This window comes from Bombina bombina, chromosome 4, assembly GCF_027579735.1.
Source record: "Bombina bombina isolate aBomBom1 chromosome 4, aBomBom1.pri, whole genome shotgun sequence".
NCBI lineage: Eukaryota > Metazoa > Chordata > Amphibia > Anura > Bombinatoridae > Bombina > Bombina bombina.
This window is the reverse complement of record NC_069502.1, coordinates 1196210904-1196221686: the sequence shown is the minus strand read 5'-3', so window position 1 is coordinate 1196221686 and position 10783 is coordinate 1196210904. Positions and strand designations below refer to the sequence as shown.

General features: G+C 33.5%; 1 long non-coding RNA gene across 1 annotated transcript; it reads left to right on the top strand.

Annotated features, from left to right (window-relative positions):
• The first annotated feature begins 5056 nt into the window (after nucleotides 1-5056).
• LOC128655814 (uncharacterized) lies at nucleotides 5057-8362 on the top strand. Its single transcript, XR_008401915.1, has 2 exons — nucleotides 5057-5192; nucleotides 7890-8362. It is a non-coding gene; the product is annotated as an uncharacterized LOC128655814 (long non-coding RNA).
• The last annotated feature ends 2421 nt before the right edge of the window (nucleotides 8363-10783 follow it).

The following is a 10783-nucleotide window of genomic DNA, read 5'->3' as shown; positions in this document are numbered from 1 at the left end:
CAAGGCTGTCTGTCTGAGGGGCGTACGTGTTGTAGGCAGCGTGGGGTTTGGAGCTGCAGGGGATCCTAGGCAGTGTGGAGTGGGACAACGAGAACCAATAATTATTGAGTGAGCACATGAGTGGGCCAGCGATTATGCTTGGAGGGGCTAGTGTCCCATAGCAGCGCCAATGCCAATTCTTAGCAGGGGTTTTACTGATAGAAATAAAGGTCCTGTTATGGTGCAAGTGCATTTAAGTATGCTGGGATCTCATTTAAAACAAATGATCATTTAAAATGAACCCTAGTAGTTTTAATTTTCTGTGTTATGCTGCATTCTCATCTATGCATATTTATGCTACTCAGCATGGTAATTATTTTCTTTCAAGAAATATGACATCCCTAGAGAGCATACAGAGGTAGGCTCAGAAGTGTGCATGTGTCGAGCATTATATGGCTGCAGTGTTTGCAGCAATGTAATATATAAGCCAGAGGCAGAACTACTGTCGGTGCAGCAGCTGCCACTGCACTAAAGCCCAAGGACTGGGAGGTCCCAGTCAGACTGAGCTATTAGCATGGATGGATTAGCCAAAAATAAATATAAAGGGCCAGATTACAAGTGGAACAGTATTTAACACTCCAGCTCAAGCGATAACTCCGCTAGAAATAGTTTTTTTGCGGAAGTCGGTAGTGCTTGTATTACAAGTTAAAAGTAAAAAGTTTACTCTCACGCACTAACCTGACGCACGTAAAAAGCAGAATTTAGACTATTGCATTTGCAATAACGTATTCCCCCATAGAAGTCAATGGAGCAAAAAAAGCGGGAAAAAAACACTCTACTCAAGCGCAAACCCGACCGCATATGCTCAAGTGTGCTAACCTGACATGAAATTATGAATATTTCACATTCCAATGTTCTTCACATACAAGAAAATGTTCTTTTTATTCATAAATACATATTTCTATATCTGATGGTATTTTGGTACAATATATATCTATACCTATATATATAGGTGATTATATATATATAGGTATAGATATATACAGACATATATAGGTGATTATATATAGGTATAGATATATACAGACATATATAGGTGATTATATATAGGTATAGATATATACAGACATATATAGGTGATTATATATAGGTATAGATATATACAGACATATATATAGTGATTATATATAGGTATAGATATATACAGACATATATAGGTGATTATATAAAGGTATAGATATATACAGACATATATAGGTGATTATATATAGGTATAGATATATACAGACATATATAGGTGATTATATATAGGTATAGATATATACAGATATATATATAGTTATTATATATAGGTATAGATATATACAGAGATATATATAGTTATTATATATAGGTATAGATATATACAGACATATATAGGTGATTATATATAGGTATAGATATATACAGACATATATATATAGTGATTATATATAGGTATAGATATATACAGAGATATATATAGTTATTATATATAGGTATAGATATATACAGACATATATAGGTGATTATATATAGGTATAGATATATACAGACATATATATATAGTGATTATATATAGGTATAGATATATACAGACATATATATATAGTTATTATATATAGGTATAGATATATACAGACATATATAGGTGATTATATATAGGTATAGATATATACAGACATATATATAGTGATTATATATAGGTATAGATATATACAGACATATATAGGTGATTATATATAGGTATAGATATATACAGACATATATATATATAGTTATTATATATAGGTATAGATATATACAGACATATATAGGTGATTATATATAGGTATAGATATATACAGACATATATATAGTGATTATATATAGGTATAGATATATACAGACATATATATAGTGATTATATATAGGTATAGATATATACAGACATATATATAGTTATTATATATAGGTATAGATATATACAGACATATATAGGTGATTATATATAGGTATAGATATATACAGACATATATAGGTGATTATATATAGGTATAGATATATACAGACATATATATAGTGATTATATATAGGTATAGATATATACAGACATATATATAGTTATTATATATAGGTATAGATATATACAGACATATATAGGTGATTATATATAGGTATAGATATATACAGACATATATAGGTGATTATATATAGGTGTAGATATATACAGACATATATAGGTGATTATATATAGGTATAGATATATACAGACATATATAGGTGATTATATATAGGTATAGATATATACAGACATATATATAGTGATTATATATAGGTATAGATATATACAGACATATATAGGTGTTTATATATAGGTATAGATATATACAGACATATATAGGTGATTATATATAGGTATAGATATATACATACATATATAGGTGATTATATATAGGTATAGATATATACAGACATATATATAGTGATTATATATAGGTATAGATATATACAGACATATATAGGTGATTATATATAGGTATATATATATATATATATATATATATATATATATATATACAGACATATATATAGTGATTATATATAGGTATAGATATATACAGACATATATAGGTATAGATATATACAGACATATATAGGTGATTATATATAGGTATAGATATATACAGACATATATATAGTGATTATATATAGGTAAAGATATATACAGACATATATAGGTGATTATATATAGGTATAGATATATACAAACATATATAGGTGATTATATATAGGTATAGATATATACAGACATATATAGGTGATTATATATAGGTATAGATATATACAGACATATATAGGTGATTATATATAGGTATAGATATATACAGACATATATAGGTGATTATATATAGGTATAGATATATACAGACATATATAGGTGATTATATATAGGTATAGATATATACAGACATATATAGGTGATTATATATAGGTATAGATATATACAGACATATATATAGTTATTATATATAGGTATAGATATATACAGACATATATATAGTGATTATATATAGGTATAGATATATACAGACATATATAGGTGATTATATATAGGTATAGATATATACAGACATATATAGGAATATCTATTTAAAAATACTTGGAACACAGTAGGTGCATACTAAAAACTGTTGTAGAAGTAGAGACACGCTTTATTTCATTTGTGAGCAGTCAAAACCTTGTGTAATTCAATGAAAAAAGACCCCGTAGAAATGTCATAAAAGTGTGTTTAACTGCGCAGAACCGCACCGACAAGGCAGCTTTCATGAGTAATTTAGTCCTCTCTCGTCGAGATTTACTACCTGGAAATGCGCATGCTTCTAATTACGTAATCACATTCTACACATTCTTTTCAAACATATGTGGAGTGTGATTACGTAATTGTGCACATGCGCACATCCCGGTAGCAAATCTCAAAGAGGGAGTAGCTTTCGATAGAACACCGATATGTTCAGAAGCAGCTATAGCTGGATAGCTGTAGTTTCAGTAAGTGCTTCCTTATTGAGTGTATTTGTTTTTCTGCATAAGTATTTCTGTGTGATCTGTGGATGTGTATTTCTGTATTTCTGTGTGTAAGTGTATTTCTCTGTGCATGTGTGTTTTCATGTGTATACCTATATATAATCACCTATATATGTCTGTATATATCTATACCTATATATAATCACCTATATATGTTTGTATATATCTATACCTATATATAATCACCTATATATGTCTGTGTGTGCGCGCAACTTCTGTGTATTTGTGTGCACATGCATTTGTCTGTGTATGTTTGTACCTGTGTGTGTATATGTGTATTTGTATGCATTTGTATACACATGTCTGTGTTTTTGTATTTAAATCTTTATATGTGTGTGTTTGTATATCTTTGTGTTTATGTACATTGTATATGTGTTTTTGTGTGTGTATCTGTATTTGTATGTGTATCTCTGTGTGTGCATTTCTATCTGTATATGTGTGTGTGTATATCATTTGTGTATTTATTTTCTTTGTGTGTGTATGTATATGTTCTTTTGTGTATCTGTGTATGTGTTTGTGTGTGTGTGCATCTTGTGTGTATTTGTGTGCTTATGCATATATTCCTTGAAGGGCTATTTCCCCTCTCTTGATATCTTCGAGACACCCATGACTGACAGGCTGATTAGAGCTCTGATAGTAATAATCCTAATATATGGGACTGACAAAAAGAGGACACAGATCTGATTTCAATCATTACAAAACAGGGAATGGTTCTTATAGGACTCATTGTAGCGCTCGCCATGCAGAGGTTATGAAAGCCTTGTTATCGTATTACAGCCGACAGAATAGATCAGAGATATTAAAATGACATTAAAGTCTGTGTCCCATCGGAAAAAGGGCATTTTAAATTGTGTTATCGTTCGTTTTTCTGTAGTGAGAACAAAAATGCTTTTATTCTTTTGAGAAGTGTTGTTGTCAACCAATAGAGCAGTGGGAGTGCTGCTTATCTGCCAGTAAGCAGTCAGTCCCTAGGGTTATTATACACAGACATACATTTTCTGGGAGCTAGCTAAGCACTTCTGACAAGAGTCATATGTGTGTAACCACCAATCACCAGCTAGCTCCCAGTAGAGGATTGCTGTACATATGCTTTTAAGCAAAGGTTTCCAAGAGATTAAAGTACATTTAATAACAGAAGTGCAATGTAAAAGTGTCTTCATGTTATATGTTCTATTTGAATAATGAAAGTTAGATTTGTACTATTATGCACCTTTTAAAAATCTGTGATTTAGTTAAAAAAACCATATACTAGATCCTAAATGTTACATTTTAAAGCAATTTCTCTTTTAGAGACTTGTTTACATTTTATCTGTAGCTTAGAAACCCAGTATTTACTACAGTATCAGGCATTTCTTTTACTATCAACAGCTCCTTACCAAGCTCCTGTGCACAAGCGATGCTATTATTAGCATTACAGAACTCGTGCATAGACGGCCCTTCCCCAAAAGCACACACAGTAATCCAAACACACTCCAGACGCACTCTGCATCTCTTATGTACTTAGATCTCATGTGTGCCCATTAGTCACGCAATGCAGCCTTCTTGTGCCCAGCATCTCAGACCATATCTGTGCCATAAAGGGAGAATATTCTCTTATTCCAATCCATCAGAATTCCTCTGCAGCTGCTTGGGTGAGTTTGGAAGATAGTTAAAAAAAAAAAACTACAATCTCCCTTCCTGGGGTTCACTTATTTAGTCATGTAATTTGGCCTACATCTATTCCCCCCATTTCTCTGCTTCGGCACACTTAATAGCTCCACCCCTCCATCCCCCCCTCTCCTCTATTTCAATTAGAGCGGCTCTTGTCCGCTGAACTCCCTCTCTCCCCCCCAAAATAATAATAAGCTAACTCCCCTCTTGCCTCAATCCTATTAGATCAGAAAACTTCAGGAAAGCACTATCTGGCAGTGTGGGGACCATATTCCCTATTTAAATAATACAAAACCGAGGTTTCATTATAATTTAGATCAACTCCTAGCGGACATACTAGTTAAACATGTTTTGGAACATCTCTTCCAGTTTTATATTGTAAACTTTATACTTCCACACAGGCAGTTGGAATTTCTGATATGACTATTTAATGCATGGCTTATGGTACTTACACTCCTATTGATCTGGTTAGAATTTATGACTAGAGCGGTTATCCGCCAGCTCCTCTGCTCTGTGTATATGTTAATTCTGTATGTCTTATTACTATGTTGTTATTACTTCTGGTTGAGTTCTGCATGTAACATATCTTACAACCTCAATAAAAAATTTATTTTAAAAAAAAAAAAAACTACAAAACTAAGAGGTTCAAACAGTTAGAGCCTTTTATTATAGCACTGTTGATTACACATGCAGGGTTTAACACTTAAAGTCACTACTGGGAACTAGCTGAACTGAATTGCTAATGACAAGAGACATATGCATGTGTAGCCACCAATCACCAACTTGCAAACCGCAGTGCATCGCTGCTCCTGAACCTATCTAGATATTTCTTTTAACAAACGTTACCAAGAGAACAAAGCAAATTTGATAATAGAAGTAAATAAGATCTCTCTGAATCTTAGGAGATTATTTTTGTTTTTCTTGTCCCTTTAATACTAAAAAAATCTATTAAAAAAATAGACATATTGAAAACTTTTCAAGGAGGTTCAACCAAAGTTACACACCCAAAGTGAAATGAAAATATTCAGTATTGATAGCGATAAATAATGTTTTTCACTTTACTATTAATGTCAGCAATTGGTGTTTGTGCAATTAGAGGGGCAGACAACTAAAAATGTAGGCCTAGATTTAGAGTTGGGCGGTAGCCGTGAAAACCAGCGCTAGAGGCTTCTAACGCTGGTTTTAGGCTACCGCCATAATTAGGAGTCAATCAGGAAAGGGTCTAACGTTCACTTTCCAGCCGCGACTTTTCCATACCGCAGATCCCCTTACGTCAATTACGTATCCTATCTTTTCAATGGGATCTTTCTAACGCCGGTATTTAGAGTCGTGGCTGAAGTGAGCGTTAGAAATCTAACGACAAAACTCCAGCCGCAGAAAAAAGTCAGTAGTTAAGAGCTTTCTGGGCTAACGCCGGTTTATAAAGCTCTTAACTACTGTGCTCTAAAGTACACTAACACCCATAAACTACCTATGTACCCCTAAACCGAGGTCCCCCCACATCGCCGCCACTCGATTACATTTTTTTAACCCCTAATCTGCCGACCGCCACCTACGTTATACTTATGTACCCCTAATCTGCTGCCCCTAACACCGCCAACCCCTATATTATATTTATTAGCCCCTAATCTGCCCCCCTCAACGTCGCCTCCACCTGCCTACACTTATTAACCCCTAATCTGCCGAGCGGATCTCACCGCTACTATAATAAAGTTATTAACCCCTAATCCGCCTCACTCCCGCCGCAATAACCCTATAATAAATAGTATTAACCCCTAATCTGCCCTCCCTAACATCGCCGACACCTAACTTCAATTATTAACCCCTAATCTGCCGACCGAATCACGCCCCTACTGTAATAAATGGATTAACCCCTAAAGCTAAATCTAACACTAACACCACCCTAAGTTAAATATAATTTAAATCTAACAAAATAAATTAACTCTTATTAAATAAATTATTCCTATTTAAAGCTAAATACTTACCTGTAAAATAAACCCTAATATAGCTACAATATAAATTATAATTATATTATAGCTATTTTAGGATTTATATTTATTTTACAGACAACTTTGTATTTTTTTTAACCAGGTACAATAGCTATTAAATAGTTAAGAACTATTTAATAGCTAAAATAGTTAAAATAATTACAAAATTACCTGTAAAATAAATCCTAACCTAAGTTACAATTAAACCTAACACTACACTATCAATAAATAAATTAAATAAACCTAACACTACACTATCAATAAATAAATTAAATACAATTCCTGCAAATAAATACAATTAAATAAACTAAAGTACAAAAAATAAAAAAGAACCAAGTTACAAAAAATAAAAAATATTTACAAACAGAAAAAAATTACAATTTTAAACTAATTACGCCTACTCTAAGCCCCCTAATAAAATAACAAAGACCCCCAAAATAAAAAATGCCCTACCCTATTCTAAATTACAAAAGTTCAAAGCTCTTTTACCTTACCAGCCCTTAACAGGGCCCTTTGCGGGGCATGCCCCAAAGAATTCAGCTCTTTTGCCTGTAAAAAAAACCCACATACAATACCCCCCCCAACATTACAACCCACCACCCACATACCCCTAATCTTACCCAAACCCCCCTTAAATAAACCTAACACTAAGCCCCTGAAGATCTTCCTACCTTATATTCACCATACCAGGTTCACCGATCAATCCAGAAGAGCTCCTCCGATGTCTTGATCCAAGCCCAAGCGGTGGGCTGAAGATGTCCATGATCCGGCTGAAGTCTTCATCCAAGCGGGAGCTGAAGAGGTCCATGATCCGGCTGAAGTCTTCTATCAACGGCATCTTCAATCTTCTTTCTTCCGGATCCATGTTCATCCCGCCGACGCGGAACATCCATCTTCACCGACGAAGATGGGGGAGTGAACTTTTTTATTATGATTCCTATTATCTAAAAAAACGACGATGTTAGAGATGTGAACATTGCTATTGAGATCCTCTTTGAAAAATAAAGAAACACATATTTTACTATTTCCCCAAAATCTACTTAAGGGGGGTCAAAAGAGGGGGCTGATTAATGAGGATACCTATACCTTAAATACTGATGATGTTACAGACTGGAAAATTGCTATTTAGATCCTCCTTGAAAAATAAAGAAACACGTCTTTTACTATGTCCCCAAAATCTACTTAAGGGGGGTCAAAAGAGGGGGGCTGGTTTATGAGGATACCTATATCTATGAGGATACCTATATCTCAAAAACCGACAATGTTACAGATGTGAAAAGTGGTATTTAGTTTCTCCTTGAAAAATAAAAAAACATGTTTTACCATTTCCCAAAAATCTAGTTAAGGGGGGGTTAAAAGGGTGGCTTATGTATGAGGATACCTATATCTCAAAAACCAAAGATGTTACAGATGTGAAAATTGGTATTTAGAAAAATAAATAAAAATAAAGAAATAGGTGTTTTACCATTTCCCAAAAATCCACTTAAGGGTGGGGTTCAAAAGGGGGGGGGGCAGATTTATGAGGATACCTATATCTCAAAAACCGACAATGTTACAGATGTGAAAATTGGTATTTAGCTTCTTCTTTAAAAACAAAGAAATACCTGTTTAAACATTTCCCAAAAATCCACCTAAGAGGTGTAAAAAAGGGGGGGGGGGGCTGATTTATGAGGATACCTATAATCTCAAAAACCAAAGATGTTACAGACATGAACATTCATATTTAGATTTTCCTTGAAAAATAAAGAAACAGGTGTTTTACCATTTCCCCAAGATCCACTTAAAAGGGGTAAAAGGGGGGGCTGATTTATGAGGATACCTATAGTTCGAAAACAAAAAATGATACAGACGTGAAAATAGTTGTTTAGATTCTCCTTTACAAATAAAGAAACACGTGTTTTAACATTTCCCAAAAATCCAATTAAGGGGGGTCAAAAGGAGGGGCTGATTTATGATGATACCTATAGCTCAAAAACCAAAGATGTTACAGACATGAAAATTGGTATTTAGTTTCTCCTTGAAAAAAAGAAGAAGAAATAAGTGTTTTACCATTTTCCCAAAATCCACTTAAGGGGGGTCAAAAGGGAGGGGCTGATTTATGAGGATACCTATATCTGAAAAACCAAAGATGTTACAGATGTGAAAATTGGTATTTAGCTTCTTCTTTAAAAAAAAAGAAATAAAGAATCACGTGTTTTACCATTTCCCGAAAATCCACTTTAGGGGATCAAAAGGGGGAAGTGATTTATGAGGATATCTATATCTGAAAAATCAAAGATGTTACAGATGTGAATATTGGTATTTAGATTCTCCTTGAAAAATAAATAAACATGTGTTTTACCATTTCCCCCAAATCCACTTAAGGGGGGGATCAAAAGCGGGGTGCTGATTTATGAGGATACCAATATCTCAAAATCCAAAGATTTTACAGACGTGAAAATTGGTATTTAGATTTTCCTTGAAAAATAAAGAAATACGTGTTTTAACATTTCCCAAAAATCCACTTAAAGGGCCATAATACCCAAATGTTAAAACACTGGAAAGTGATGCAGTATAACTGTGAAAAGCCGACTAGAAAATATCACCTGAACATCTCTATGTAAAAAAGAAAGATATTTTACCTCAAAAGTTTATCAGTTGCCACATCCCATTGTAAATGACTTCTAAGCAGCAAATTAGTATGTCTGTCCCGGGACAGCGGAAGGAGCGAACTTACGTGCACTCTCATCTTATTTCCCTATTCGGCTTAAGGAAGTTTGCTATGAAATCTCATGAGAGTTAAGTGAAATCTCATGAGATCACAGTAAAAGAGTTCATGACCTCAGCACTATTGATGCTGATTCACTGCTATTCATTTCTTCATTTTTTATTTTTTTTTACCTGCAGCTGAGCAGCAGTTGAGTATAACTTTTTACACAGAACTTATTCTGCTGAGCTGAGGAAATTGTGAGGTAAAATATCTTTCTTTTTTACATAGAGATGCTCAGGTGATATTTTCCTGTCAGCTTTTTACAGTTATACTGCATCAGTTTCAAGTGATTTAGCATATGACTATTATGTCCCTTTAAGGGTGAGTCAAAAAGGGGGGGGGGGCTGATTTATGAGGCTACCTATATCTCAAAAACCAAAGATGTTACAGATGTGAAAATTAATGTTTAGATTCTTCTTTAAAAAATAAAAAATGTGTTTTAACATTTCCAGAAAATCCACTTAAGGTGGGTCAAAAGTGTGGGTGATCCCAAAAATCCACTTAAGGGGGATCAAAAGGAGGGTCTGATTTATGATGATACCTATATCTCAAAAACTGACAATGTTACAGATGTGAAAATTGGTATTTAGATTCTCTTTTGAAAATAAAGAAAAACGTGTTTTACCATTTCCCCAAAATCCACTTAAGGGGGGTCAAAAGGGAGCTGATTTATGAGGATACCTATAATCTCAAAAACCAAAGATGTTACAGACATGAAAATTCATATTTAGATTTTCCTTGAAAAATAAATAAACAGGTGTTTTACCATTTTCCCAAGATCCACTTCAAAGGGGTCAAAAGGGGGGGCTGATTTATGAGGATACCTATAGTTCGA